This window comes from Hemiscyllium ocellatum, chromosome 28 (assembly GCF_020745735.1).
Source record: "Hemiscyllium ocellatum isolate sHemOce1 chromosome 28, sHemOce1.pat.X.cur, whole genome shotgun sequence".
Classification (NCBI taxonomy): domain Eukaryota; kingdom Metazoa; phylum Chordata; class Chondrichthyes; order Orectolobiformes; family Hemiscylliidae; genus Hemiscyllium; species Hemiscyllium ocellatum.
This window is the reverse complement of record NC_083428.1, coordinates 46636568-46645816: the sequence shown is the minus strand read 5'-3', so window position 1 is coordinate 46645816 and position 9249 is coordinate 46636568.

Genomic DNA, 9249 nt, shown 5'->3' with positions numbered 1-9249 from the left:
GCAAGCGGATTTGCTAAAAAAAAAGAATGATCTGACTGAAACAATGAGAGCAGATGCAATGGAAAATATTGGAGAAAAAGGTGCACAACAACAACAATTTACACTTAATAAGCACCTTTCATGCAATAAAGTGCCTGAAGGCATTTTACAGAAGATTATAAAACAAAGCATAATGTCGCACTAGAGAAGGAATTATTTGTGTCAGGTGACAGAAAACTTGGTCAAACTTGTGAGTTTCTAAAAGAATCTTAAGGAAGGAAAGAAAGCTGAAGAGGTGAAGGATGGACTAAAATAATATGCAACTAAAAAAGTCAGATTAGTGAAATCACAGAAGGGAGTATGAGCATCTGGCAAAGTGGAGCAGGCGCCAGGAAGATGAAGACTGGTCCAGCAGGGATATAGACCATCTGTCGACAGGTAACTCACTGGGGGAAATCCTCAACCCATTCACTTCAAATGTGTTCTAATCAGTGTGTACTGAAGCCAGAACTGATCAAAACGCAGGTAAAGAATAAGGCATATCAAACAGAGAAACATTCAGAATAGGTGTCTCAGTTTAATATGGAACAGCAGGATGTGAGCCAACATTGCTACGCTCCGCAAGGTGTTTACCCACCACACCTGTGGGACGGACTGAGAGGAGAGCAGTTGTGCAGAAAGGTAACTGGCAAAAGAGGCAGTGTGGGCCATAACTGCCCTTTAAAAGTAGAGCTGGCAACATATAGATTGTTACAGCGTACACAGCCACAGAGACCACTGTGTGGGATTATGTCATCCTTGCTAATGTTCATATTAACCATGGATGCTGACAATTATGCATATCCCATTAAGTATTGCTATAGAAAAGGACAAGCTGTCAGAACATTTTGTCTTATACTTAAATCACAAGAACACAAAATCTCAAAGGGAAAATCGATTTATAGTGTACAATTGGCTGCAGATTCATTCACAAATGGGTTCTTCTGTTGCCATGGAAAATACATCAAACCTTTATTTAAATTCTTACCCTATTCTCACTGAATGCTCCAACCCTCCTTCCCTTCACCTTAATCTCCATTTCTTCAACTCTGCGCCCCATATTAATCAGTGTAATTATCCTGTTGACTATTCCCCCATCCAGCTCATTTATAACTACTCCCTGGATTCCTTGTTCACTCTGTAAAGAGACCATGTTTTCATTTTTGGGATTATGAACTGAAATGGAAGTTGGATAGCAATCATTGAACTACCAGACAGCACATTCCAAAAACTAACCATTGCATAAATGGATCTTTCTCACAGTCTCTGCTTCTTTTATCAATCACCTTAAATCTTGCCCTCTGCTCATCAACCTGTTTAGCAGCGACAACAGTTTCTCTCTATCTAAACCCTTAAACGAGCCAATTAAGTCATCTTAGTTTTCTTTAGGAGAGTTTATTCTTAGGGACAACAAGCTGACCTTTTCCCGTCTATCCATAAAACTATATGGAGTAGCCCCCTACTGTAATTCTTATATACTCAAAATTGTGTAGCCAAATTCTGCCCGACTCCATTTACAGGTTTGCTGATGACACCACCATTATAGACCAGGTCTCAAAAAATGACAAGACAATACACAGGAAAAAGATTGAGTGCTTAGCAGCATTGTATAAAGACAACAATATCTCTATCAATGTCAGTAAAATGATGGAGCTTGTCATTGGCTTCAGGAAGTGGAGTGGAGGGAACACCCCATCCACATCAATGGTGCTGAGCTGGACATGGTTGAGAATGTCAAATTCCCAGGAATTTGACCAAAAATCCACCAACAACCTGTCATGATCTGCTCATTTTGGCATGATGGTCAAGAAGGCACAATTTACTTTCTCAGGAGGTTAAAGAAATTTGGTATGACCACAAGGACTCCTTACTAATTTATACGGATATACCATAGAAAGCATTCTGTATGCATTCTATATGACAACTGCTCTGCCCAGGACCATAAGTAACAATAGTGTTGTGAACACAGCCCAGTCCATCACACAAGCCAACCTTCTATCCATTGACTCCATCTATACTTTCCTGCTGCCTCAGGAAGGTGACCAACATCGTCAAAAACCACTCCCAGTCTGGTTATACTCTCTTCCACCCTCTTCCATCAGGCAGAGGATATAAATGTTTGAAAATGCATACCAACAAATTCAGGAACAGCTTCTTCCCCACTGTTATTAGACTTTTGAATGGGCTTCTCAAATTTTAAATCTCTTGTTGATCTCGTTCTTTGTGCACCTTCTCTGCAGCTGTAACATTGTACTCCTCACTCTGTTCTATTACATTAATACACTTGGAATGGTATGATTTGCCTGAACTGCATGCAAGATAAAATTTTTCATTGTATCTCGGTATATGACAATAATAAATCAAATCTGAAAACATCCTTCCACCACTAAAGTATCTATCTTACCAGGTCACTGTGGATCCCATGTGACTTCACCTTTTGTATCAGCCTGCCGTGAAGGGCCTTGTTTAACCTTGCCAACAGTCTTGCTGAAGTCCAGATAGACAACATCTACCACCCTGCCTTCATTAATCACCTTTGTCACTTCCTCAAGTAGGTACCATGGTACCCCCATGATACACATTGGTGCCATGTCATTTGCTCCCGATGTGGTCTCCTCTACACTGGGGAGACCGGGTGCCTTTTCTCAGACTGCTTCAGACAACATCTCTGGGACACCCACACCAACCAACCCCACTGTCCCGTGGCTGAACATTTCAACTCCCCCTTCTACTCTGCCAAGGACATACATTCCCTCACCACCCGACGCCTGGAGGGAGAACGCCTCATCTCCTGCCTTGGGACCTTTCAACCCCATGGCATCAATGTGGATTTCACTAGTTTCCTGCCCCCACCTTACCCCAGTTCCAACCTTTCAGCTCAGCACCCTCCTCATGACGTGTTCTATTTGTCAATCTTCGTTCCCACCTATCCGATCCACCCTCCTCTCCAACTTATCATCTTTAACACTTCCTTCATCCACCTATTGCACTTTCAGCTACCTTTCCCCCAGTCCCAAACCCCTCTCATTTATCTCTCCACCCATTCCTGATGAAGGGCTTTTGCCCAAAACGTTGATTTTCCTGCTTCCCGGATGCTGCCTGACCTGCTGTGCTTTTCCAGCACCACTCTAATCTTGACTCATGTGCATTGTGTTAAAACAAGTGTTTATGGTGGCAAAGCAGGTGCCAAACAGGTAGGCTGCTGTGTTGTGGATGGTGTTAATGAGTTCATGAGTGTTGTTGGAGCTGCATCCATTCAGGCAAATGGGGAGTATTCAATCACATACCTCACACATACCTTGCAGATAGTGAACAGGCTTTGGGAGTGAGAAGGTAAGTTATTCACTGCAGAATTCCCAGCCTCTGACTTCCTTTTGTAGTTATTGTATTTACACAACTGGTCCACTTAAGTTTCTGGACATCACTTCCCCCCATTAAAGCTAGGATTTACATCTCCTTTAATTACCAGACTGAACCCTGCTAATCACCCTCACTTGGCCCCCATTGAAATCCAACTGGTTCCAAATGTCATTACCTATACTGTACTATGAGTTGTTCAGTCGTTAATCCTACCTGCTGCTGCTATTCTCTGGCTTGCTCATTCCACCTGCGCTTCAAATCCTTCTCAGATACATTTCCATTTTCTATCCTTTTTACTTCAATCCACCTTTCCTGATACACTAACTCATTCCCTCAGTACCTCAATTTTAAAATCATAATTCTCATATTTTCTCATGCATCTCCCTACATATGTAAACTCCTCGGGACCTATAATTCTCTTGCTGTTCATTCAATTCTGGCCTTGTGTGTTGTCTACTCACTTTACACTGTCATTATTTGCAATGCTGGCACATTCTCTCTGGCAAGTGTCAATGAAGGTGAACCAATCAGTACCCTTTCTTTCTACATTATTGGTACCTTTGAAATTTGGAATTCTTGCATTGGTGAGAGCAAGACAAAAAGCTTTGACAGTCTTTTGTTATCAATATTCAAGTTCTGAATTATCAAGTGATGATTTCTACCAAAGGTATTAACATAGGAGATCAGCAGAATGCTCACCATATTCTCTTTTTTAAAAACTGATCTGATCACACTTATTTATAGTTGGAGTACATCAAAGCAGCAAGAATTCTTAAAAATACGATGTCAACTTGGGAATAAAGATAATATTAAATCTTATTGCTTAAACTTTGATTAACAAAAGCTTTTTGGATAAGTCTGTTATTTTCCAACACAATGTGACAAGATATTGATATTAGAATAGAATCAAAATCCCTACAGTGTTAATCAGACCATTTGGCTCATCGAGTCCACACCAACCCTCCGAAGAACATCCCACGCCCTATCCTATCAAAGTAACCCTGCATTTCCCGTGGCTAATACACCTAGCCTGAACATCCTGCACATTGTGGGCATTAAGCATGGCCAATCCACCTAACCTGCACATCTTTGGACTGTAGGAGAAACTGGAGCACTCAGAGGAATCCACGCAGTAAGTAAAGTCCTGGGGAGGGTTGCTGAACGAAGAGACCTTGGAATGCAGATTCATAGTTCCTTGAAAGTGGGGTCCCAGGTCAACAGGATAGTGAAAGTGTTTGATATGCTTACCTTTATTGAACAGTGCATGGAGTATAGAGGTTGGGAGATCACATTGCGGCTGTACAGGACATTGACTTGGCTACCTTTGGAATCGTGTGAAAGATGTAGCAAAACATGAAAGGGTTCAGAAAAGACTTACAAAGATTTTGCCAGAGTTGGAGGGTTTGAGCTATGGGGAGAGGCTGAATAGACTTGGGCTGTTTTCCCTGGAGCATCAGAGGCTGAGGGATGACCTTTTAGAGATTTGTCGAATCATGAAGGACACGGATAGGGCGAATAGCCTAAGTCTTTTCCCTGGGGTGGGGGGAGTCCAAAACTAGAGGCCATAGGTTAGGGTGAAAGGGAAAAGATCATATTTATTTATAGTTGGAGCACATCAAAGCAGCAAGAATACTTAAAAATACAATGTCAACTTGGGAATAAAGATAATATAAAATCTTATTGCTTAAACTTTGATTAACAAAAGTTTTTGGTCAAGTCTGTTATTTTCCAACACAATGTGACAACACCTTGTGATTGATATTAGAATAAAATCATAGAATCCCTAGTGTGTAAGCAGACCATTTGGCCCATTGAGTCCACACCAACCCTCCGAAGAACATCCCACCCCCTATCTTATCCAAGTAACCCTGCACTTCAAAACTAGATCAACTAAGGATCAATTTCTTCATGCGGAAGGTGGTGCGTGTATGGAATGACCGGTCAAAGAAGTTGGAGGCTGATACATTTTAAAGGCACCTGGGTGGGTATATGAATAGGAGGGATATGGGCCAAATGCTGAATTTATTTAGGATATCTGGTCGGCATGGACAAGTTAGACTGAAGTGTCTCTTTCTATGCCATATATTTCTATAACTTTTAATATACCACTGAAGTGTGAATTTCAATAAAGGACAAACCTGTCGAATATTCTTCACATCTTTGAATCACTAAACTTTCAACAGCAACTCTAAGAACCTCCTTTATAGGAGTTGCTCTGAATTCCTCCCTAACTCCTCCTCTGCCATGTCTGCATCAGTTCCCATTCCACATCCCTTTCTAACAACTAATTATCCATACCCCTGGACAGATAAAAAAAAACAGCTTTAATACTCAGGTTCATGAACAGGCAAAGACACTTACAACATGCAGGAGTACAACTCTGAAAATGTGCTGTGCTGAAAGTTTCATTACTTGATTAATTCACTGCTCCTTAAAAATCATTGCCACGTTCTTCAGGGCCTGGAAGTGGGAAATGAACTGAACTGACACAGGCAAGACCAAAATCTAGCCATCTTCCTGACCCTGCCTGAATTAAGCTTTGGTGGGAAGATCCAAGATCCACCTTTCCACCCTGACTGCCATTTGAGGTGTTTAAATGATAAATGACCACTGGTTAACCTGTGTGGGCAGGTTGCCAGTTTAAGTGAGGGAAGGTGGTGGCCATAATAACAAAGGTGGGTTCAGGTGAGTGGATCTCAGGAAGGGGATGGTCAGAGAGCCGAACCCTTTCCCTTGCTTCTGATTCCTCCAGCTCCACTTGGCCAAACCCAAACACAGCTTGAACTTGCTTTTGGGCGATTCTTTATCCTGGGAATGTTTCGAGGGAACCAGGGACACCTTGTCTGCAGCCTAACCAGGTTCAACCACCACTGAGACTCCTTGGTCCAGGGCCCACTTTCTAGTAGTAGAAAGCCTACTGGTTGCCAATCAGACATCCAGTTTCTGGAAGATCCCACAGGTTTTCTCAATAGGCTACAATTTTCCTTCCTGGGAACTCCCACTTTCAGACTTAGTCCAAAGATGGAAACATCTTGCTCATTCTGTTACACCCAAATAAGGAAAATCATCATAATTTGAGTTAGAGGCTTCAGAACCAATATAATCTGCTACACACATAAACGGTTCTGATGGAATGATCTTTCACTTTATTTGATGTTTTTGATCTTCTAGCTCACAGCTGTAATACAGCTCACAATACATTTCTTTATGACAGAACACCCAAACTTTTTCAAATATTAAAACAGAAGATGACATTCTGTCCTTCATTGAGCCAGCATTCCTTTGTATCTCTCCACACCAAACCTGTAGTAGAGCTGCGACAGCTTATTCTTGTTGTCCATCAGTGAGATCAAAGATCGCAACCTGGTGCTAGCTACAAAACAGAATGTCATGGGTACCTTAGTGATTCAGTCGATGGGTGAATTGCTAAATCTTCTGTTCCTCTGTGGTCATCAATGAAGCACTGATCATATTATTGTCAACCATTCTTCAACAATTTCTCCCAAGCCATTCATATTCTGAGCAATAGCTACCACCTTCTTTTTCAGTGGTTTGTTCTTGACATTCATGGTTTGATGTGTTGTGTTGTGTCGAAGCTCCCAAGTCTGATCATTGGTCTATTCCAAGTTGAACAGATTTCACTTGGGAAAATAGTTGGTCCTCTGTATTGATGTGCTGGAAAAAGGCTTCCTACAAGGATGCGCACACACCAGGAGGTGACAGTCTAGCAGTATTATCACTGAACTATTAATCCGGAGACACAAATAATGTCCTGAGGACCCGGTATGAATCCTGCCATGGCAGATGGTGGAATTTGAATTCAATAAAAATCTGGAATTAAGAATCTACTGACGACTGTGAACCAACTTTCAGAAAAACTCACCTCGTCCTTTAAGGAAGGAAACTGCCAGCCAAGATCATAGGATAAAAATCAGGCCATTGGGCCCATCGAGTCTGCTCTGCCACTCAGTCATGATTGATAAGTTTCTTAACCTCAATCTCCCAGCTTTGATCCACTTAACAATCAAGAACCTGTCTAGCTCAGTCTTAAATATATTCAATGACCTGGCCTTGACAGTGTTCTACGGCAATGAATTCCATTGATTCACAACTGTTTGGCTGAGGACATTTCTCCTCATCTCTATTCTAAAGGGTCTTTCCTTTACTCTAAGGCTGTGCCCTCGGACCCTAGTCTCTCCTGCTAATGAAAACATCGTCCCAACATACACTTTATCTAGGCCTTTCAGTATTCTGTAAGTTTCAATTAGATCCCCCTTCATCGTTCCAAACTCCATCCAGTACAGACAAATGGACCTCATATGTTAAGCCTTTCAATTCCTGGGATCATTCTCACGGACCCACTCCAGGGCTAGTTCATCTTTTCTGAGATATGGAATCCAAAATTGCTCACAATATTCTAAATGTGATCTGACCATAGCCTTATAGAGCTTTAGAAGTACATCCCTACATCAACATTTTAATCCTCTCAAAATAAATGCCGATATTGCATTTACCTTCCTGACTACCCACTCAACCTGCAAGGTAACCTTAAAGAGAATCCTGGACTGCGACCCCTAAGTCTCTCTGCACTTCAGATTTCTGAATTTTCTCCCCATTTAGAAAATAGTGTATGCCTCTATTCTTCTTACCAAAGTGAATGATTTCACATTTTCCCACACTACCAGGTCTAGCCACATGTGACTCCAGACCCACACAAATGTGGTTCACACTTAACTGCCCTCTGGGAAATTAGATGTACAATAAGTGCTGGCCTAGGTAGCACTGCCCTCATCCTGTGGATGTATTTTCTACAAAGGGTGTGTGTGCGCGTATGCGAGAGAGAGAGAGAGAGATGAAAATTCCACAAATTCCAAAAACACCTTGAAAGACATTGTGGGAGAGGCCCTGCAATAGCAGCATTAAGAGCAGATCATTTTCTGGAACTGTACTCACCTAGAAATTCAAAAACAACATTGCCCAAATACTGGAAATATGACATCAAAATATTAGAAATATTCAGGACTAGCATAACCAGATACTGTTGAAAGGCCCAGATTTTCTACCTTAGCCTATTTCTTTCCGACATGTGCTGGTAGACCTACTCAGAATCTCCAGCATTTTCATTGAGAGAAACGAATCAGCAACCACATAACGAGGACAAGCTTCTGTTCGACATCAAACACCCAGATGTTTTGACAGTGGAATTTGTTAGGTTAAAAACTCTTCTGGTTTATCCCAACTAGGACCAGCATATCAGGTAGCAGAATTGCAGGGATGACGATCAGAAAGGAAATACCCATTGACCCCTCTACGAGTCCCATCAATGAACCATATTATGTGAGCAATCATCATTGTGCCTTTGAGGTCGTCTTAGCTCAGTTACTGAATGCCATGAGATGTATGAGCAAAAGCAGGCCATTCAACCCATCAAATTTGTTCTGGCATTTAATGAGATCATAGCTGATCTGATAATCCTCAACTCAATTTTCCTGCCTTTTACCCTTGTACTTACCGCTTAAAAATGACTCTCAGCTTGAATATACTTAACAACCCAGCCCCCTGCAGTAATGTATCCCAGATCCATTACCCTCTAAGAAGAGCATTTCTCATCTTTGTCTTAAACAGGGAACCCCTTACTCAGATTTTACCCTCTGGTCCTTGAGACTCCAACCACGGAAAACCAACTTGCTGCATCTACACAGCCAAGCCCAAGGAACTGGTTTCAATAAATGCTCCTCTCGTTCTTCTAAACTCTTTATAAGAAATTCACTCCATTCCCAGTATCAACCTCATGGACTTTCTCTCGACTGCATCCAAAAGAACTGTTCACAATTTTGGTAAGTGCCTTGTATAGTTTCAGCAAGACCTCCC